Genomic DNA, 22,885 nt, shown 5'->3' on the forward strand with positions numbered 1-22,885 from the left:
GGCAGATTTTCTCCTCAGCAGCTGGAATCCCACGGTGGCCAAAGCCTTCTGATACACTGAGTGCCTGTAGCATTCCAGAGTTGGGAATGGAAGGAAGCCACAGCTTCCTTGGAAGTGCTGGGTTTGCAGTCTCCATAAGGACGATGGCTTGTGTCCACAGTAGTTGGGCAACTCCTTGCCACCCCATTCTAAACAGAGAGGATGATTCCAAGTTCACAAAATCAGCCAGGTTGGAAGAGACCTCCCTGATCATCCAGTCCCACCCAGCCCTATCCAATCAACCAGACCATGGCACTAAGTGCTTCATCCAGGCTTTTCCTGAAGATCTCCAGGGACAGTGACTCCACCACCTCCCAGGGCAGCCCATTCCAATGGCAGATCACTCTCTCTGTGAAGAACTTCTTCCTGATAGCCATCCAGTTTTCACCTTGCCTGGTGTGATTGTGCCTTTTAAGTGCCACAAAGCACAGCAACAGTGCAATGGTGTCATCTCAGAATGGTGTTGGGTTAGACATCAGGAGGAACTTCCTCATGGTAAGTGGTGACACACTGGAACAGGTTGCCCAGGGATGTGGTTGAGGTCTTGTCCCTGGAGACCTTCAAGATCAGACTTGATGTGGCCCTGGACAGCCTGGTCTAGTTGGAGATGTCCTTGCTGACTGCAGGGGTGGGTTGGACAGGATGACCTTTGAGTGCCCCTCCCAACCCCATGCAATCTGTGAAGCTGTGTCACCCAGCTGTTGAGGCAGAAGCTTTTGTAGGCAGGTTTGTCAGCCTGAAGCTTCCTCCCAAGAAGCAGTGTGCTTGCACAGCTGCTGAAGAGATGCACACCAGAATCTACAAGTGTACACCCTCATGGAAGGGTGGTGGCTGTGGTGGTCCTTTCCTCTTGTGGAAAGGTAGAAATGCTTTTAAATGTAGGCACCTGGTGGAGCTGGGGAAGGGCAGGTGAACTTTTGACCACACCACCACCTCTTTCTGTGCATGCTCCTTGCTTACAGCTCTTTGCCCTGTAGGACAATTCCCATTTTTCCCACCACCCTGCCCAAGTGAAATCTGCATCAATACTGCTTTGACCCTCCCTCAGTTATTGTTTGGAGGCCATTGTCTTTGCCATGAGTCACAACCTTGCTTTCTATTGCTTTTGTGCTGTTGTGTTGCCTCAGCTTTCAGCTAGCACTGGAGGTTTGCCTTTGTTCTTCGTGGAATCGTTCTTGGGATATTAGAGAGAAAAGAGGGAAGGAGCCTTTCAAAGTGGTTATTGAAGTGTGGTCTGCAGAGTGCCATTTTCCTAGGAAGAAAAAACCCACCCAAATAACAAAGTCATGTTTCAGCAATCTTAACACTTCAAATGTTTCTTTTGGTTTAGCAGATAATAAACTTGGTAAATCAGCTCTGCCTTCGTGAGCTGCAAGTAGAGCAGATGAGTGAGTGTGAGGAGAGCTGGAGTGTAGAGCCTGGAGAACGTGGCCAGGAATCTCTGTGGCTTCATTTTGTTCATGATTTAATTGTTGTTTGTCCTCCAAGGAGGTTTAGTTGCTCTTTTCCTCTGCATTATACAGCATGTTCCTGGGTGGTGGAGTCCCCATCCCTGGAGGTGGTCCAGAAACCTGTGGCCCTGGCACTTTGGGACGTGGTTGTGTTGGGTCGATGGTTGGACTTGGTGATCTTAGAGGTCTCTTCCAACCCAAACAATCCTGTGACTCTGTGTGTGGGTGTTAAACATATCTGATGGGCACCAAGAAGGACACTGAGGCTCTTGAATGTGCCCAGAGAAGGGCAATGAGGCTGGGGAGGGGTCTGGAGCACAGCCCTGTGAGGAGAGGCTGAGGGAGCTGGGGTTGCTTAGCCTGCAGAAGAGGAGGCTCAGGGGAGACCTTGCTCTCTACAGCTCCCTGAAGGGAGGTTGTAGCCAGATGGGGGTTGGTCTCCTCTCTAGCAACCAGCATCAGAACAAGAGGACACAGTCTCAAGCTGCACCAGGGGAGGTTTAGGCTGGAGGTGAGGAGGAAGTTCTTCCCAGCAAGAGAGATTGGCCACTGGGATGTGCTGCCCAGGGAGGTGGTGGTGTCACCATCCCTGGAGGTGTTTAGGAAGAGCCTGGCTGAGGCACTTGGTGCCATGGTTGAGTTGATGAGAGGGTGTTGGGTGATAGGTTGGACTTGATGATCTCTGAGGTCTTTTCCAACCTGGCCTACTCTACTCTACTCTACTCTACTCTACTCTACTCTACTCTACTCTACTCTACTCTACTCTACTCTACTCTACTCTACTTCTCAGACTTCACTTTGGAAATCCTACATTTGTCCTTGTGTCAGGATGGTCAGCTGTTTTCAAGGAACTCTGTGGAAGTATCTTAATCCAAGTCTGCTTGGCCTTGCAAGCCTCCTCCTGTGAGCAGGTCCTTCTGAGTGGCCCTAATAAAGCATTAATTCTGTGGCTGTCAGACTAATTATGTCTGGAGAATGGTTTGTAACTAATTGAGGTGGATGTAATATTAAAGCCTTTAACTGGTGCATCACTGAGCATTACAGGACAAGGGTGACTGGATGGCACCAAGAAAGAAAAATGTCTCTATGTATAGTTCAGTGCTATAAATAGAGAATCCCAGCGTGGTGGGGGTTGGAAGGGACCTCTGGAAATCATCCAGACCACCCCCCCCGCTAAAGCAGGGGCACCCACAGCAGCTTGCCCAGGAGCACAGTGGTCAGGGTGAGGCAAACATGACTTGAATGCAGTTGTTGCATTAAAAGTGCAGAAATGAGGGGTTCTAGGCATTGCCACTGCCACTTCTGTTCAGAGTGCTTTAGAATCACAAGCAGAAAGGACATTCCTGCCTCACTGGGCTTTGACTGGGTCATTCTTATGTTGTCCAGGCTTCTTCACATCACTTCTTTTATTCCTGACAGGATCATGCTCATGGAGCAGGTCCAGAGGAGGGACACAGAGATGATCAGAGGGGTGGAGCACCTCCCCTGTGGGCGCAGGCTGAGAGCTGGAGCTGTTCAGCCTGGAGAAGTGAAGGCTCCAGGGAGACCTTAGGGCAGCCTTCCAGTGCCTGTGGGGGGCTGCAGGAGAACTGGGGAGGGACTTTTGCTAAGGGCTTGTAGTGACAGGATGAGGGCAATGGCTTTGAGCTGGAAGAGGGGAGATTTAGAGTAGGTATTGGGAAGAAATTCTTTATGGTGGGGGGGTGGTGAGGCACTGGAACAGGTTGCCTAGGGAGGTTGTGGATTCTCCTTGCCTGGAGGTTGGATGGGGCCTTGAGTGACCCAGTCTAGTGGGAGGTGTCCCTGCCTGTGGCAGCAGGTTTGGAACTAGATGATTTTGAAAGTCCCTTCCAACCCAACCCTTTCTATGAACCTCTGAATGGTAACTGTTCCAGTTTAAACTCTAACTACATTCTGTTTGAGCAATGCTTTCGCCATGGCCTCAACTTTCATACTCCATTCTTTCCCAAGCCCTTAAATCCTGTCCCCACAGGCCTGCACTCAGCCTGTAGCTGCTGTCCTAAGCAGGTGACGTGAAGGCACCCAACTCTTGGCTCCTTCAAGCACAAACAGAGCTCTAACACTGAACCTGCAGGTCTTTGAGGAGAAAGTCAACTGCTCAGATGAGTGTATTACCAGTGGAGTTGGGCTGCAGCAGATTCATTGTGTGTTACCAAATGCAGAGTAACTCCTGTGCCCCCTGTGTTTTCATCCCAAGGCCACAGTCACATTTCTGCTGATCACTTGTGTTTTCTACTTCTCTTTCTAAAAAGCTTCTCTCTTCTTTCTGAAAGCAGTGCCTGAAGGATGAGGCTGACATTGATAGTGCAATAAAACTTCATTCCAGAACATAATTAGCACTTCAAACTAATTCCCAGCCGTCCAAGGGCTGGTGTTCTTTGGCTTGAGTGCTTCTGGGTCTGAACCTTAAGTGTGGGTATTGAAGTCATTCAGCTAAATCTTTTAATAAAGATATTTCATGTAATAAATGCCATTTATGGTTCCAGTCAGGAACTTTTCCTGGCATTTTAGCAGCACATTCCTTGAATTCTTTCCCCCTTTTACCTCTTCCTGGCTTTTCAGATCTGATTTCAACAAATCCAAGTGCCAGGGGCTGCACTTTGGCCACAGCAACCCCAGGCAGAGCTGCAGGCTGGGGTCAGAGTGGCTGGAGAACTGCCAGGCAGAGAGGGACCTGGGGGTGCTGATTGACAGCTGCCTAAACATGAGCCAGCAGTGTGCCCAGGTGGCCAAGAAGGCCAATGGCATCCTGGCCTGCATCAGGAACAGTGTGGCCAGCAGGAGCAGGGAGGTCATTGTGCCCTGTGCTCAGCACTGGTTAGGCCACACCTTGAGTCCTGTGTCCAGTTCTGGGCCCCTCAGTTTAAGAAGGACATTGAGACACTTGATGGTGTCCAGAGAAGGGCAACAAGGCTGGGGAGAGGCCTTGAGCACAGCCCTGTGAGGAGAGGCTGAGGGAGCTGGGGTTGCTTTGCCTGGAGAAGAGGAGGCTCAGGGGAGACCTCATTGCTCTCTACAACTCCCTGAAGGGAGGTTGTAGCCAGGTGGGGGTTGGTCTCTTCTGCCAGGCAACCAGCACCAGAACAAGAGGACATAGTCTCAAGCTGCGCCAGGGGAAGCTTAGGCTGGAGGTGAGGAGAAAGTTCTTCCCAGAGAGAGTTGTTGGCCATTGGAATGTGCTGCCCAGGGAGGTGGTGGAGTCACCATCCCTGGAGGTGTTCAAGAGGGGATTGGATGTGGCACTTGGTGCCATGGTCTAGTCATGAGGTCTGTGGTGACAGGTTGGACTTGATGGTCTTTGAGGTCTCTTCCAACCTTGGTGATACTGTGAGACTGTGATTTTCATCTAGTTGAAGGGAAGTAGATTTAGACTGGAGATTAGGAAGAAATTCTTAGCAGTGAGGGTGTGGAGACACTGGAACAGGTTGCCCAGGAAGGTTGTGGATGTCCCCTCCCTGGAGGTGTTCAAGGCCAGGTTGGATGAGGCCTTGAGCAACCTGGTCTGGAGGAAGGTGTCCCTGCCCACAGCAGGGGGGTTGGAACTAGATGATCTTGAAGGTCCTTTCTAACCCAAGCTGTTCTGTGTATCTGTGCCTCTCCTGTGCTGAAAGCAGATGTGGGTGCTAAAGCTGAGCCCAGAAAAAGAGGGGGAGGTGCAGGGCAGCGAGCAGCTGGGCATTTGGATGATATCTCTGCTTAAGTTGTCTGAAATTGGAAATTGAACCTTATTTCTGATTTTTCTGAAAGCAGAGGCCCCTCTGGATTTTGACCCATGGGTTTCTCCTCACAACCCTCAAGGACAGCTAGCTGAGCTTTGCAGGCCATGTGGACCCTACACTGCCTGGCAGTGTAACACAGAATGCAGAAAGTGGTGGAGGTTTGTAGAGCTCCAACAAATACAGCTCCTCTTTTTATGGTATTTGGTGGCAGGCACAGATCTGTTGAGGGCCTCTGGTTCCCTTCCCACATCAGCAGCAGATGGTGAGGTCTATATATTCCTCTCCATGTGGCACACTTGGACCCATCTGTGCCCCACAAACAAGCCATGGCATGACTGGAGCTGCTCCAGAATGGTTATGATCATCTCCTCTTTCTGCCAGTCAGACCCTGATCCAAACCCTGAATTATGGCTCATTTCAGGGGCCACCTTTTGCATCCTGCCCAGGGTTCCCCTTTTGAAGCCACCTGGTCTAGTGGAAGATATCCCTGCCCATGGTGGGGGGTTGGAAGTGGATGATCTTGAAGGTCCCTTCCAGCCTAAACCATTCTGTGATTCCATGATTTCTTGCTGTGTCTGCCCATCCTAGATTCACAGAATGGTTTGGGTTGGAAGGGATCTTAAAGATGATCTAGTTCCAGCCCCTTGCCATGGGCAGGGACACCTTCCACTAGAAGAGGTTGCTCAAAGCCCCATCCAGCCTGGCCTTGAACACCTCGGGCTGCTACCCTCCAGGGAGGCCAGATGGGGGCAGGATCCTCCTGTTTATTGGCAAGGACTCCAAACTAAAAGCTTTTACAGTTTAAAGGGAATTTTGCTGTATCTGAGGTGATCAATCACTTTAAGCCTCTGCTGCCACCAAAAGAAATCCTCATCTCTCCCTTGCAGCACCACAAATGCTTGTTGTGGGGCTTGGGGACCTAACTATCACTCAACTACTTTTGTTTGCAGCCTTCTGACTAAGTTACAGCTAAACCAGCGTGGGTCAGGCTGTTTAAAGAGCTTTTTGTGCCACTGGCATGAAGTGGTAAGGAGCAGAAAGAAGGTAAGTTGGAGGTGGGACTGAAAAACCTGGAGGTGTTGGGAGGGTCGGTATACATTTGTGTGGTAGTAGTGATGTTTTAGCACTTCAGCCTGCTTGCAAGCACAGGGCACACAGGGACCTGTTGGAGCAGGGCCAGAGGAGGCCACAGCAATGCTGGCAGGGCTGGAAGCCCTCTGCTGTGAGGCCAGGCTGAGAGAGTTGGGGTTGTTCAGCCTGGAGAAGAGAGGGCTGCAGGGTGACCTTCTGCTGGCCTTGCAGTGCTCAGAGGGCTGATCAAAAAGCTGGGGATAGACTTTTGAGCAGGGCCTGTTGTGACAGGACAAGGGGGGAATGCATCTGTGGGTGCATTAAGAAAAATATGGTCATGAGGTTGGGAGAGGTTCTCCTCACCCTCTGCTCTGCCCTTGTCAGGCTGCATGTGGAGTACTGGGTCCAGGTCTGGGCTCCCTGGTTCAAGAGAGACAGGGAGCTGCAGGGGAGAGTCCAGTGGAGGCTACAAAGATGTTCAGGGGCCTGGAGCATCTCTGTGAGGAGCAAAGGCTGAGAGCCCTGGGGCTGTTTGGCCTGGAGAAGAGCAGCCCCTGAGAGGATCTGATCAATGCTCAGCAAGAGCTAAAGGAGCTGTGGGGGGCAAGAGGCTGGGGCCAGACTCTTGTCAGTGGTGCCCAGGGACAGGACAAGGGGCAGTGGGCACAAACTGGAAGCCAGGAGGTTCCATCTGAGGATGAGGAGAAAGTTGTTTGGTGTGAGGGTGCTGGAGGCCTGGAGCAGGCTGCCCAGAGAGGTTGTGGAGTCTCCTTCTCTGGAGAAATTCCAAAGCCAGCTGGGCATTGTGCTGCTGGGCAAGCTGCTGTGGGCACCCCTGCTTGATCTGGGGGGTTGGACTGGATGATCTCCAGAGTCCCTTCCAGCCATGCTGGGTTTCTGGGATCCTATTTTGTAGATCATCACAGACTTCAACAGGAGCAAGATCTGAATCCTTGCTTTACCTCAGCCCCCAGCAGTGAGGAACCAAAAGCCTCAGTGGGGTGTTGGGAGGGGACAGCAATCCTGTGTAGATGTGGAAGTTCAGAATCCTCGCAGGGGGGGGTGTTAAAATCTGGTGTAGCCTCTGCCCAGCAAAAGACCTGCAGCTGCTTGAGGTCTCTCTTGTTCAGGGCTCATTGGCACAATAAACCATTAATGTGAATTCAGGAAAATCAAGCTAAAAATCTCAGGACAAGCCCTGCTCTTCAGGTGAGGTTTGCAGTAGGTAACTTGGGTCTAGTGGTGAGGGACCTGGAAGGAGCTATGGAAATGGGGCAGCATCGCTCCTGGCTGCTGCTTGTCCCTCTGTGTGTCCTTGAGCATCAGCCTGGCTGAGCAGGTCCCCTCTTGTGCAGGAGAGAATGGGGGCAAACCCAGGACCAGATTTGAGGAGATACAACCTTGAGTCATGCCATCTGTGTGGGAAGGATGTGTCACCTGAGATGTGTCACCTAAGCTGCCTTGTTTCTCAGACTGTGGCAGGTACAAACTCGCTGTTCTGTGTGCTTACCTGGTACTGAAACCTTGCCTGGGCAAAAGCTGCTGCTGGTTTCTTTAGGAACTGGGGCCTTCAGAGGGAAAGCAGCAAGTGTGGTGGCTGGTAGGACAAAGTGTCCAGTCCTGCTGCTGGTAAGCCCAGAGCAGCTGGTTCTCAAGGTTTGGGCAATGCTGGGTGGAAACCTCGCTCATAGATTTGGGTTGGTTGGAAAAAAACTCTAAGATCATTGAGTCCAACCTTCAACCTAAGACCACCATGGCCATTAAACCATGTCCCTAAGTGCTATGTCCATGTTTCTTGGAAACCTCCAGGGACCTCATGCTCACCTTGGGGGAGCTCTGCTCTCTGTGTGCCTAGGAAAGCCCTGATCCTCCTGGATTAGGCTGGGGCTGGAGTTCAAGGAGGTGATGTAGCTGCAGCTGATGGACATCCATGTCTTAAGTGGTTCAGCCAGTTCTAAATGTGCAAACACATACTAATAGTCATGGAATGGTTTGGGTTGGAAAGGATCTTTAAAGGTCATCCAGTCCAATCCCTCTACAGTCAGCAGGGACATCTGCAACTAGAGGAGGTTGCTGAAAGCCAAACAACCTGACCTGGAGTGGTCCCAGGCACAGGGCATCTACCATCTCTGGGCAACCTGGGACAGGGTCTCACCACCCTCAGTGTAACAAATGTCTTCCTTCTCTCCAGTTTGAATCCCCTCTTGTCCTGTCACAGCAGGTCCTGCTCAAAAGTCTATCCCCAGCTTTCTGATCAGCCCTTGGAGCATTGAGAGGCCACCAGAAGGTCTCCCTGGAGCTCCTGGCAGCTCCATTCTGCCTTCATCCCCTCCATCAAGTGGTAGGTAAGGAACAATTTCATGCTTGCTGAGCACCTCAATTTATTATTTCATGTGAGGAGGGAAATACTGCTGCAGTGTGGGGAAGGAGGTGACCCCTGCTCTTGAGCAGATACTTTATTTGCTGTGCAATTTATTGCTCCCTGAGGGTGTTCTAAAGGGAAAAAACCACTGCTGGTACTGCAGGGTTGTCCCTGTTCCTGCAGCTCTTCCTGCTCTCAGGGGCAGGAAACTCAGAGTTTTTCCTGCTCCCCAGTCAGGAAAACTTGACATTTCTGCCCCTAAATTTGAGCTCTGTGGTGCCCAAAAGGGTTCTCAGACACTGGAGTCAGGGAGGTGGTTGAATCCCCATCCCTGGAGATGTTTTAAAGCTGCAGAGATGTGGTGCTGAGGGCCATGGTTTAGCACCAGAACTGGTGGAGTTAGAGAATGGTTGGATTGGATGAACTTAAAGCTCTTTTCCAACCAAAATCATTCTGTGATTCTCTGATCTGGAAGAAGAGTTGCTTTGAACCTCTGCTGGGATTTGGGGATGAATGGGTTGCACAAAACCAGGGTTTCCATAACTGGAATATGTTAAAGACCATAAAGCCACTGCTTTTCCCTGAGACAATGATGCTTTTAGAGCTGCTGCCTTCAGAAAGCAGCTGTAGCAGCCAACCTTGTATCATCTGAAGATTAGGATGTACACTGAACTGCAAATGCACTCAGCTTGACATGAAACAGAAGCAGTTTTGCAGTCCTTCAGGTACTCATGTGTAAACCCAGTTTATTCTGATTCTACATGAATGGAAGTTAAACCACAATCAGCTTCCCCAACCTCCCCTCTTTGTCTGTTGACAGTTACAGCTTTAAGTTCCATGGGATTGCTCTTCAGTTCACAGAATCACAGAATGTTAGGGGTTGGAAGGGACCTCCAAAGATCATCCAGTCCAGTCCCCCTGTCAGAGCAGGTGGGTGTTGATAGTCTCCAGAGAAGCAAACTCCACAACCTCTCTGGGCAGCCTGCTCCAGGGATTCAGCACCCTCACAGGGAAAAAGTTTTTCCCTATGTTCACATGGAACCTCCTTTGCTCCAGCTTGCACCCACTGCCCTTTGTCCTGGCACTGGACTGAGCAGGGCCTGGCTCCATCCTCCTGACACTGCCCTCTACATCTTTATCAACATGACTGAGGTCACTCCTCTGCTCCAAGCTGCAGAGCCCCAGCTCCCTCAGCCTTTCCTCACAGGGAGATGTTCCACTGCCTTCAGCATCTTAGTGCCTCTATGCTGGACTCTTTCAAGCAGTTCCCTGAGGTCCTTCTTGAAGTGAGGGGCCCAGAACTGAGCACAATATTCCAGCTGTGGCCTCAGTGGGACAGAGTAGAGGAGCAGGGGACCCTCTCTCAAGATTCAGCTGCATTTTTAGGGTGGAAGCCTGCTTATGCTGGAGTTCTTGCAACTGGTTTTAAAAGCTCCCAAGCTAGAGCTGGAGCCTGACGGATTTCAGCTGGCTATGGATTACAAAACCAGCTGAAATTGAAAGACCAGAGTGATCCCTGCCTGGCCTCTCCTGAGCCAGCCATCTCTTTGTAGGCTATCATCTTTCCTCTAAATCATCAGCTGAATGTGCTGCTAAAATCTCGGTCACCTCTTAGCCCAAATCAATGCTGACAATGTCACAGAGGCATTTAATGATCTGTTTTGAAGACCAGGAACCCCTTACTCATGGTGGCTTTTATAGCTTAGGATGAGCTTTTACTGCAGACAGCCACACAGCAGGGCTGTCACCAGCCTCCTGATGTGCCTGTGACACTTTCTCCCCACCCAGCTGCTCCCTGTGTCTGTCCTTGGCCCTCAGGTAGCACCCAGGATCTCCTTTTGGTGTCCTCAACATCCATCACCTGAATCATTTCAGTGGTCAGGTCTAGCACACAAACCCAGCTCTGCTGGTATGTGGTTAGGATGGGGAATTGCCTTTGGTGGCCACAATAAGCAGCCCAGAAGAGGAACACTTGAAGCCATCCTCACCACTGAAAGATGAATCACAGAATGGTAGGGGTTGGAAGAGACCTTGGGAGATCACAGAGAGATAGAGAATATATCTAGTTGGAAGAGACCTCAAAGATTATCCAGTCCAGCCAACCCAGATAACCCACTGATTCTCTTCAGTGGATTTGGCTGTCCTGTAGATAAAGACCTTTTAAAGCCAGGGCAATCATGGAATTGTTTTGGGCAAAAAAAGACCTTTTAAGATCATCAAGTCCAATCATTCTCTAACTCTACCAAGTCTGATGCTAGGCCATGTCCCCCAGCACATCTCTGCCTCTTTTAAACACCTCCAGGGATGGGGATTCTACCACCTCCCTGAGCAGCCTGGTCCAGTGTTGGAGAACCCTTTCAGTGAAGAAGTTTCTTCTAATGTCCAACCTAAAACCTTCCCTGGTGCAACTTTCCTCTCATCTGGTCACTTTTTACTAGGGAGTAGAGACTAACCCCCACCTGGCTCCAACCTCCTTTCAGGGAGTTGCAGAGGGCAATGAGGTCTCCCCTTGCTCTCCTTCTCTCCAGGCTGAACAAGCCCAGTTCCCTCAGCTGCTCTTCTCCAGACCCTCACCAAGTGACCAAAGCAAGCAGCTGCCTTCCACCACCCGACCCTTCCACATCCCTACCGAGCATCGCTCAGAACGTGCTCAAGCACTGCAGGAGCTGTCCAGAGATCTTCCCAAATGCAAGATAAGCTGCCTCCTTCCTTGAAAAGCAGGCTGTCCCCCACAGCACCACCACCAGTACCCCCTGCCCTGCGGTGACAGGGCCACGCTCTGCACCTGGCAGCTGGGGGCTGGAGCCCCGTTGAAGGCCACGGCAGCCGTAGCCACAGGCAGGGTAATTCTGCAGCTGTTTCTATCCATCCACCAGCCTGGTGCTCCTTTATAAAAAGACCAATGAAGTCATCAGGGCTTTAGCCTCCCCTGGAATCATTTTCAAGGAAATGAGCTGAAAGTCTGCCAGGCTCAGTGGAATGCAAACTGTTTCACAAATGAAGTTGGCCTCCTCCCCCCCCCCCCCGGCTCCTTTGTTGTAGAGGCAAAAAATGCATGGAGGAGCCTGAGTCCCTTCTGACAGGTGAATGAGACAACCTGAGGGGATCCACAGGTGAGACTGGGCCTCACTCAGCACCTCTGTGTGTGTGAGTGGGGAGGGACAGAATGGCTCAGGGGGCACCTACAGCCCCTTTGGCGTGGGGCTGAGCAGCAGGAACCCTGCCTTACCTCAGCATCAGACTGGAGTGAAAGGCTTGTGGGTTTGATGCTGCTGGCACAGCACCAGGGCTGTGTAAGGAAAGGGGGAAGAACAGAAAGTATCTCCTGAATTCCAGCTTGTAGAATTTGTAACTTTGCTGGGGTTATCTCTTTGTTCTGCCCTTGGTGTGAGTTCTTCAGGTAAGATTCCCATTTGTGCCACTGAGGGAGCAGCAGTGGGACCACTTCATTAGGAGAAGTTCGTGTCAGCTGATGAGCTCCTCCAAATTGTACCACTGAGGGCCACAGAATTGTTTGGGTTGGAAAAACCTTCTAAGATTATTGAGTCCAACCATCAACCCAACACCATCATGGCCATCAGACCATGTCCCAGAGTGCCATGGCCACAGGTTTCTTGAACACCTCCAGGGGTGGTGACTCCACCACCTCCCTGGGCAGCCTGTTCCAATGCCTGACCACTCTTGCAGCAAAGAAATTGTTCCTCATCTCCAACCTAACTCCAATAGTGGAACTAGAGGCTATTTCCTCTCATTCTATCACAGAATCACAGAGAATCACAGAATGTTAGGGGTTGGAAGGGACCTCCAGAGGTTGAGTCCAATCCCCCCACTGTCAGAGCAGTATCAGCTAGGGCAGGTCACCCAGGAAAAAAACCAGGTGGGTGTGGATAGTCTCCAGAGAAGCAAACTCCACAGCCTCTCTGGGCAGCCTGCTCCAGGGATTCAGCTCCCTCACAGGGAAAAAGTTTTTCCCTATGTTCACATGGAACCTCCTTTGCTCCAGCTTGCACCCACTGCCCTTTGTCCTGGCACTGGACTGAGCAGGGCCTGGCTCCATCCTCCTGACACTGCCCTCTACATCTTTGTCAACATGACTGAGGTCACCCCTCAGGCTCCTCTGCTCCAAGCTGCAGAGCCCTCAGCTCCCTCAGCCTTTCCTCACAGGGAGATGTTCCACTGCCTTCAGCATCTTAGTGGCTCTGTGCTGGACTCTTTCAAGCAGTTCCCCGAGGTCCTTTCTTGAGTGAGTGGCCCAGAGCTAGACACACTATTCCAGATGCAGCCTCAGCAGGACAGAGCAATTACCTGATACTGGGGAGAAGAGACCAACCCCCACCTCACTGCAGCCTCCTTTCAGGGAGCTGTAGAGAGCAATGAGGTCTCCCCTCAGCCTCCTCTTCTCCAGGCTGAACACCCCCAGTTCCCTCAGCTGCTCCTCACCAGCCCTGTTCCACAGACCCTTCCCCAGCTTTGTTGTCCCTCTCTGGACACTCCAGCTCCTCATTATCCTTCTTGGAGTGAGGGCCCAAAATTGAACCCAGGATTCATGGTGTAGCCTCTCCAGTGCCCAGTACAGAGGGACAATCGCTTCCCTAGCCCTGCTGGTCACAGCATTGCTGATCCAGGACACATTGCTCCTAGGACACAATGCCAGATGAGTTAGAGGACACTATTTGTGGTGGTATCATTCCTGATTACAATGAAATGTCAGCTTAGTGCCTTCAGTAATGAAGTCCTTGTCTCATTGTGTAGTGCCACTGCAGAGCTGAGCAGTAGGAGGCACAGCAGATTCCTTACAGCTGGTTAGCACTGTTAATAATAGTCCCAAGGAGTTCTCATGGTGGGTCTTGTGTTAATGATCTTTGTGTTGTGTTAATGAACTTTCAGGGAGCATTCTGCTGCTGGGAACTGCTGCTGTGAAGTCCTACAGGCCACAGCTAGTGAGTAGGCTTTATATTTTATGGACTACTGTGGATTGTATTTCAGGATGTGAGCTCCCCTGTCAGCAATGTCAGGCAGGAATGCTGAGCATGTGGCAGTCTTTCCCCTTGCTTTACAGTTGGAGGTGTTGGTCACACAGTTGGAGGTGTTGGTCACTTTTAGTCTGAATGTTTTCCATTTAAATGAGCTGAGGAAAAGAGAGAAACTCCCCCAGGGAGCTCCCAGACACAGCTTACAGTTTCATACAATCACAGAATGCTTTTGGGTGGGGAAAAACCTCCAAGATCTTTGAGTCCAACCATCAACCCAACACCACCATGGCCATTAAACCATGGCCCAAAGAGACATGGCCACAGGTTTCTTGAACACCTCCAGGGATGATGACTCCACCACCCACCTGGGCAGCCTGTTCCATGCCTGACCACTCTTGCAGCACAGAAATTGTTCCTCACCTCCAACCTAAACCTCCCCTGGTGCAATTTCAGGCCATTTGCTCTCATTCTATCACCTGGTACTAGGGAGAAGAGACCAACCCCCACCTGGCTCCAGCCTTCTTTCAGGGAGCTGTAGAGAGCAATGAGGTCTCCCCTCAGCCTCCTTTTCTCCAGGCTGCACACCCCCAGTTCCCTCAGCTGCTCCTCAGCAGCCCTGCTCTCCAGACCCTTCAGCAGCTTTGCTGAAGTCTGTCATGCTGCAATTTAACCATGAGCACTTCAGCCCATTGCTTAGGCAGCATCCTCCAGGTCAGGAAGGCTGCAGCCACAGGAGCTGTGTATTGGTGAAGGGGTTTTATTATTATGGTGTTTCCTGAGTGCACTCACTGAGCTTTCATCTAAATCTCACCCTTTTCATAGCAGCTTTTGTGACCTTGCCTTAGATGGTTCTTTTAGAAGCTCACATCTCACCTGAGCTGCAGGTTTGGTTTTCCATTTGCTATGGGAGCTAGTCTGGGAGTCAGGGGAGTTCAGAGAGAGAGATCAAGTGGCAATATGTGATGTCACTTCACCAGAAGCCTTACAGGTGAACCCTGCACGAATTTGAACACCCTTGGGATAGGGAAATGCCATAAGGAAGACTGAGAGTGGCACTTCTCTTCTTTTGCCCAGGAAAAAAAAGCAAAGGTAAAAGGGCTTTCATGTCAAACATACCTTTGTAGTCCTAGTTTGTGCCCTTCATGGAAGCATGTCCTTGGTGAAGGAAGGTATTGGGGCCTAAGTACTAAGTAGTTGAAATTTTGCTTCTGTTCTCATGTGGGTTCCAGAGGGACCTGGTCAGGCTAAAGAAGTGGACTCAGCTGAACCTCATGAGGCTCAATAAGGCAAAGTCCTAAGTCCTGCACCCGTGTCAGGGCAATCCTTGATATGAATCCATGCTAGGGATAATAAGATTGAGAGCAGCCCTGCAGGGAAGGACTTGGGGGTGCTGGTGGGTGAGAAGCTGGACATGAGGCAGCAATGGGCACTTGCAGCCCAGAAGGCCAATGGCATCCTGGTCTGCAGCAAAACAAGCATGGCCAGCAGATGGAGAGAGGGGATTCTGCCACTCTGCTCTGCTGACACCTCACCTGGAGGTCTGTGTCTGGATCTGGGCTCCTGACACAAGAGGGACATGGACCTCATTTCCTGGAGGTACACTGAGCCTGTGTTATCAGTAGCTTGTCTCTAGTCCTGGGTCTGCTGGACTTACCTTGGACCTGTCTTGTAGGTAACTTGTCTTTAATCTCTGCTCTGTTTCCCATCCAGCTTCTAGCTGGATGGATCTTGGCCCTGGTTCCTGGGGCAATGGTGGAGGCACCATCCCTGGAGACATTCAAGGTCGAACTTGATGTGGCCCTGAGCAACCTGCACGAGTTGGAGGTGTCCCTGCTGACTGCAGCAGGCTCGAACAAGATGATCTTTGAGGCTCCCTTCCAACCTGATGCCTTCTGTGAATCCACAGGGCATGGACATCTTTCAGTAATATCTCAGTGCAGTAACTGTGGAATGACAAAGGCAGCAGAGATGAGTTCAGAACTAAAGGGCTGATCACAGTGTTTGCAGAAGGCAAGGTGTGTGTGAAGCCCTGTCCCTTCAGCCCAGGTGATTCATGGCAGGGAATGCCCTTCTGTTCTGGCTGTGTTTATCCACTGCTGTCTCTGTTGCTGTTGGGGTGATGTGGAAAGTTGGCAGCACTGTTCAAAGGCACATGAAAGCCTCCTGCTGCCAAGCTTGGTTGGAGATAACAGATTCAGGGGGAAGATTTAACAAATGATATGAATGTGGACTGGGATATAAATTAATCTGAACCAGTTTATGAGTCCTCAAGAAATGGTTTCAGGTCAGTTCCATCAGAAACCACAACAACTGTTCCTACTGAATTCCTCACACTGAAGAACTTCTTTCTAAGCTCCAGTCTAACCCTGTTCTCCCTCAGCTTCAAACCATTCCCCCCTTGTCCTGTCTCTCATACCCTCAGGAAAAGTCCCTCTGCAGCCTTCCTGTAAGATCCCTTCAGGTATTGGGAGGCAGCTCTAAGGTCCCCTTGGAGTCTTCTATGTTTCCCCAGGCTGAACACCCCCAGCTCCCTCAGCCTATCCTCATGGCAGAGGTGCTCCAGCCCTTGGCCATCTTTGTGGCCTCCTCTGGACTCACTCCAACAGCTCTGTGCCCTTCTTATGCTGGGGACACCAGAACTGGACACAGTATTGGAGGTGGAGTCTCACCAGAGCAGAGGGAGATCATTTGAATCTCTGAGGAACAAAAGGTTCTTTGGAAAGGACCTCCCATTCCTTTCCTGGTTTATGCTCACTAAAATCAATATGGAGAGCTGGGCCCAGGTGAACCTCCTGAGGTTCAACAAGAGCAAGTGCAGGGTTCTGCACCTGGGAACAATCCAGGCTGGGGGATGAGGTGACAGAAAGCAGCCCTGTGGGAAAGCACTTGGGGGTGCTGATAGATGAGAAGCTGAACATGAGCAGGCAGTGTGAGCTTGCAGCCCAGAAGGCAAATCACATTCTGGGCTGCATCCAAAGCAGCATTGCCAGCAGAGCCAGAGAGGTGATTCTGCCACTTTGCTCTGCTCTGCTGAGACCTCACCTGGAGTGCTGTGTGCAGGTCTGGAGCTCTCAATAGAGGGAGGACATGGAGCTGATGGAACAGGTCCAGAGGAGGCCATGAGAATGATCAGGGGGTTGGAGCACCTCTGCTAGAAGGACAAGCTGGGGGTGCTCAGCCTGGAGAAGAGGAGGCTCCAGGGAGACCTAATAGCAACCTTCCAGTACCTGAGGGGGGACTACATGAAGGATGGAGAAAGCCTGTTTGCAAAGGCCTGCAGTGACAGGACCAGGGGCAATGGCTTCAAACTAGAGAAGGGCAGATTAGATTGGGTGCTAGGAACAAATTCTTTACCATGAGGGTGGTGGAACACTAGGACAGGTTGCCCAGGGAGGTGGTTAAGCCCCATCCCTGGAGATATTCAAGGAGAGGTTTGACAGAGCTCTGGGCAGCCTGATCTAGTTGGGGATCTAGTCCCTGCTGACTGCAAGGAGGTCAGACTGGATGACCTTTGGAGGTCCCCTCTGGCCTGGCCCACTCTATGATTCTATAAATCAAGCTAGCAATCTTGTGTTAGCTTGTGAGCTGTGTGCTGTATCTAAGCTGACCCCAGGAGCTCATGCTGGGAAACCTGAGCTGGGTTTGTGTTCTCGAAGAAGCCTTCCTTGGATCTCTCTCCTTTCTGCTCAGCGCTTACGTGGAGAACGTTTGGAGGGGAGATAAATCAGGGGGTTTGACGTCATCTTGGTGATGTTTTCTTTCAAGACTCTCAGAAGGACCTAAGTAAAGAGCACTGGAGGGTGTGACAGGTGCTGTCATGTGAGGAGAACTACCCTTCAAGAGGCCTACCCTTCATGCCAATGACCAGATTCAGTTAGGAAAAAACACCCCAACAAACCAAGGCTGCTGCTGACTTCATTTGGTGTAAACATCTTGTGGCAACCCACAGTATCTTTTGCACTCTGCTTTTACCTCTTCAGTCTTGTTTTTCCTCTTTTGAATCTTACACTAATTTTGAAGTTTCTACAGCCAGTTGGAGTGTTAGGTTGAGAAGCATTTCTACACCTGAGCTCTCTTTGCTGCGTGGTATCACCAAAACCAAACCAAACCAAGCCCCCCCAAAAAGCAACAAACCAAACCAAAAAAGAAGCCACAAATATTTGGCATCTTGTTCATATTCTTTTCGCTTTGGGTTTGTCTGAGTTGATTTTTCCCTTTGAATCCTCTCTTGATTCTCTCTTGGAAATATCCCAGTTGAACATAGGGACTAGGCAGCCTGGAGATGTGGGCTCAGGAGAATAGCATGAGGCTCAGTAAGGCAAAATTCAAGGTCCTGCACCTGGGTTAGGGAAATCCTCATTATCAATCCAAGCTGGAGGGTGATGAGATTGAGAGCAGCGCTGCAGAGAAGGTTTTGGGGGTGCCGGTGGATGAGAAGCTGGACATGAGCCAGCAGTGGGCACCTGCAGCTCAGAAGGCCGATGGCCTCCTAGGCTGCATCAAAGGAAGCATGGCCAGCAGGTGGAGAGAGGGGATTCTGCCACTGTGCTCTGCTCTGGTGAGACCTCACCTGGAGTGCTGTGAACACCTATGAGAGCCCCAACACAAGAAGGATATGGACCTGGTGGAGTGGGTCCAGAGGAGGGCCACAGAGATGATTCAGCCTCTAGGCTGAGTAACTCTGGTTCCCTCGAGTGCTCCTCACCAGCTTCATTGCCCTTCTCTGGACTTGGTGCCATGGTTTAGTAGTCATGAGGTCTTGGGTGACAGGTTGGAGTTGATGATCCTTGAGGTCTCTTCCAACCTTATTGATTCTGTGACATGGTCCAGCACCCCAATGTCCTTCTTGTACTGAGGGTCCCAAAACTGAAGCCAGGATCTGATGTGTGGCCTTCCTAACCAAGCAATTTGATCAGTGAGATGAGAGGTCCTTCTTTGTCCAGAAACATCAGGAAGAATGAAATGAGTTTTGGTTTCATACTCATTTCTTTCCTTCTCGTCCAGCAAAGTCTTTTTGGCTCATGGTTGGTTTAGACAACACACAATCACAGAAGGCTAGGGATTGGCAGGGACCTCCAGAGATCATTGGGTCCACCCCCCCTGCCAGAGCAGAATCACCTAGGGCAGGCCACACAGGAACACTTCCAAGTAGGCTTTGAAAGCCTCCAGAGAAGAAGACTCCACAGCCTCTCTGGCCAGTCTGTTCCAGTGCTCCCTCAGAGTAAAGTTTCTCCTTATGTTAGGGTGGAACCTCCTGTGTTCTAGCTTGTATCCATTAATCCTTGCCTTATTACTGGGTGCCACTGAAAAGAGCCTGTCCCCTTCCCCTTGACACCCACCCCTCCAATATTTATAGACATTAACAAGGTCCCCGCCCTCAGCTTTGTCTTCTCCAGACTAAACAGCCCCAGGTCTTTCAGTCTTCACAGTATAACTAAGGTTGGAAGAGACCCCAAGGATTATCGAGTCCAACCTGTCTCCACAGACCTCACGACTAGACCATGGCACCAAGTGCCACATCCAATCTCCTCTTGAACACCTCCAGGGACGGTGACTCCACCACCTCCCTGGGCAGCACATCCCAATGACGAACGACTCGCTCAGTGAAGAACTTTCTCCTCACTTCGAGTCTAAACCTCCCCTGGCGCAGCTTCATATCAGGGATGTTCAAGTCCCTTCATCATCCTCATAGCTCTTTGATGGACTCTCTCCAGCAGATCCCTGTCTTTCCCAAACTGGGGACCTCAAAACTGGACACAGGATTCCAGGTGTGGTCTCACCAGGGCAGAGCAGAGGGGGAGGAGGACCTCGCTAGACCTGCTGGACACGCATTCACTAATGCCCCCCAGGGTACCATTGAGTTTGTGCTGCTGCTCACCCTGTGCTAACCTGTCAGCATCAAAAAATAAACACGAAAATAAGACACTGGAGATGATGTACTCATGACATTTGGACTGCCTTGCCTCTAAGTATAGTCTTTGTCATGACCTAATATTTTCTATTAATACTTTAAGAAAGAGGATAAGCAGCACCAAAAACAACCAAGTGAAGGAGTTCTGGGGTTGTGTTTTAGCCTTTCTTTAACCCCCCACATTTTGGTGGCATTTCCATTAAAAAATAAAAACACTGTTTGAAAGTATTGGGTATATGAAAACCAGCAATGAATACTTCTGGAAGTAGTGATTCTAGCATTTCTGATTGCAGAGAACAGGAGCAAAGGAAGCTGATCTTATCAGTTGGTTGGGGATTTTTTCATCAGGGTGGGGTTTTTTGGGTATCTCCAGTTAGTTAATTGTTCAGCTGTTAATGAACTTGGAACCCGTTCAGCATTAGGTCCTGACTTGCCTCCTGTGTTTTGGAAGTGCCCTCCAGATGTCATCCAATCCAACCCCCTCTGCAGTCAGCAGGGACATCCCCAATTGGATCAGGCTGCCCAGAGCCCTCTCCAGCCTCACCTTGAATATCCCCAGGGATGGGTCCCCAACCCCCACCTTGGGCAACCTGTTCCAGTGTTCCACTACCCTCATGGTGCAGAACTTGTTCCCAGCATCCAGTCTAAATCTGCCCTTCTCTGGTTTGAAGCCATTGGCCCTCATCCTGTTACTGCAGGCCTTTGTAAACAGTCCCTCTGCAGCCTCTTTCCAGGCCCCCTTCAGGTACATGCAGGCCACTAGTCTCCCCAGAGCCGCCTCTTCTCCAGGCTGAACACCCCCAGCTCCCACAGCCTGTCCTTGTAGCAGAGGTGCTTCAACCCCTGATCATCTTTGTGGCCCTTCTCTGGACTCCTTCTATCAGGTCCATGTCCTTTCCCTGTTGAGGGCTGCAGAGCTGCAGGCAGCACTGTGGGTGAGGTCTCGCCAGAGCAGAGTGACAGAATCACCTCTCTGGGTCTGCTGGCCTCTTGTACTGAATGGTAATGAGTTAAGGAGACAACAAGGCAAATGCTGGAAAGTAAAGATCTTTTGACCTAGCAGAGCCTGACTTTTCCTTTGCTTATACACTTCAGACCAGCCTTGGTCACTGTGCTGTCAGTTACAGACCCTGCAGGGGTGCCTGGCATGTGTTCAAAGTGTGGGTGCTGCTTTGCTCTGCCAGCTTAAGGGATGTACAGATTCCATACTGCCTGCTAAGAGTGCTTCCCTCAGCTGCTCCTAACACTGCAGCAAGTCAAAGCACACGGACCTGATGGAGTGGGTACAGGGGAGACCATGAAGATGATCAGAGGGCTTGGAGCACCTCTCCTACTAAGACAGGCTGAAAGAATTCAGGCTGCTCCTGGAGAGGAGAAGGCTCCAGCAAGGCCTTCTCTGGAGACTTTCCAGACCCATCTGGATGCATTCCTGTGTGACCTGTGCTAGATTCTATGGTCCTGCTCTGGCATGGGGGTTGGACTCAATAATCTTCAGAGGTCCCTTCAAACCCCTAACATCCTGTGAGACCTTAAAGCTGCATTTCAATACTCGAAGGGGACTTATATTGCCTGAAGACCTCCAGGGATGGTGACTCCACCACCTCCCTGAGCAACCTGCTCCAGTGCCTGACCACTCTCGTTGTTCCTTATGTCCAAACTAAACCTCCCCTGGCACAATTTCAGGCCATTTCCTCCCATTCTATCACCTGACACTGGGGGAGCAGAGGCCAACCCCCAGGTGGCTCCAATCTCCTTTCAGGGAGCTGTACAGAGCAATGAGGTCTCCCCTCATAGGTCTCCTCCAGACTAAACAATCCCAATCCCCACAGCTGCTCCTCATCAACTCTGCTCTCCAGACCCTTCCACAGCTTGCTTTGCCTTTCTCTGGACATGCTCCAGGGGAGATCACAGCCTACAGGAAAAAATTGGACAGCTGATCAGCTTAGGTAAGCACTTTCTAAATGCTCCAGTACCAGAGTGGTGTTATTTGGGCTTGGTTTGGGGTTTGGTTTGGGGTTTTTCCCCAGCTTTGTGCAGAATCTGGTAGGCAGAAAGGCATGGTGTGAAAGGGAGGAAGTAACTTAATAATATGGGTTAAAAAAGCAGACAGAGTCAACCAAACATGTGTTAAAATGTGGCCTTTTCCAGTGATTACACTGCTTGCCTGTTCTGGGTGGCCTCCTGATGACCTGAGGAGGTTGAATTTAGTCCCTGTGATGTCAGCCAGTTTATCCACACAAAGGGCAAGACACAGAGAAGCCACTGGGATCTCTGGCACAAGATTAGGAAGGACTTGGACCTGATGGAGAGGGTCCAGAGGAGGGCCATGAGAATGATCAGGGGGTTGGAGCACCTCTGCTACGAGGACAGGCTGAGGGAGCTGGGGAAGAGAAGGCTCTGGGGAGACCTTAGAGCTGCCTGCCAGGCCCTGTACCTGAGGGGGGCCTACGGGAAGGCTGCAGAGAGACTGTTTGCAAGGGCCTGCAGTGACAGGACTGGGGGCAATGGCTTCAAACTAGAATAGGGCAGATTTAGATTGGATATCAGGAAGAAGTTCTTCACTATGAGGGTGGTGGAACACTGGAACAGGTTGCCCAGGGAGGTGGCTGAGGCCCCTGGCCTGGAGATACTAAAGGCGAGGCTGGGCAAGGCCCTGATCTAGTTAGGGAGGTCAGACTGGATGAGCTTTGGAGGTCCCTTCTGGCCTGGACCATTCTGTGATTCTATGATTTTTCTGTGTAATTCTCAGTCAGATGCAAGGAGATCTATTGATTCTATGATTCTGTGATGGATGGAAAGCCTCTTGAGCCTTGAAGGTGTTGTCTTCAGGAGGCAACTGCAGGCCTGCAGTTCCCAGACGTGAACTGTTTGGGGTTTGCGAGGTGGGATCTGGCCTTGGCTTGTCAGCCTCTGCACTGGGATCCAGAGAGAGAGGCATTGCAGAAGAAGCACAAAGGGCTGGATGATCAAGGCAATGTCAGTAACCAGCAGGAAGGCTGTAGAAAACTGGCAGTTCTGCAGCAGTTCTTTTAGGGGTGAGGAGTTACGGTGTGGCTGCTCTGGGGCCTCTACAGACAGAGCCTCTCTGTTGATTGCCCCCCCTGTACTCAGCACTGCTGAGGCACCACCTCAGAGAGGGGGTCAGTCTGGGGCCCCTTGCTACAAGAAGGACATTGAGGGGCTGGAGTGGATCCAGAGAAAGGCAGTGAAGATGGTGAAGGGTCTGGAGATAGATCTGTTGAGTGACCTGGGATCGTTCAGCCTGGACAAAAGGAGGCTGAGAGGAGGCCTTCTGGCTCTCCACAACTCACCTGAAGGGAGGTTGCAGCCAAGTAGGA

The sequence above is a fragment of the Dryobates pubescens genome, chromosome 2, assembly GCF_014839835.1.
Source record: "Dryobates pubescens isolate bDryPub1 chromosome 2, bDryPub1.pri, whole genome shotgun sequence".
Classification (NCBI taxonomy): Eukaryota; Metazoa; Chordata; class Aves; order Piciformes; family Picidae; genus Dryobates; species Dryobates pubescens.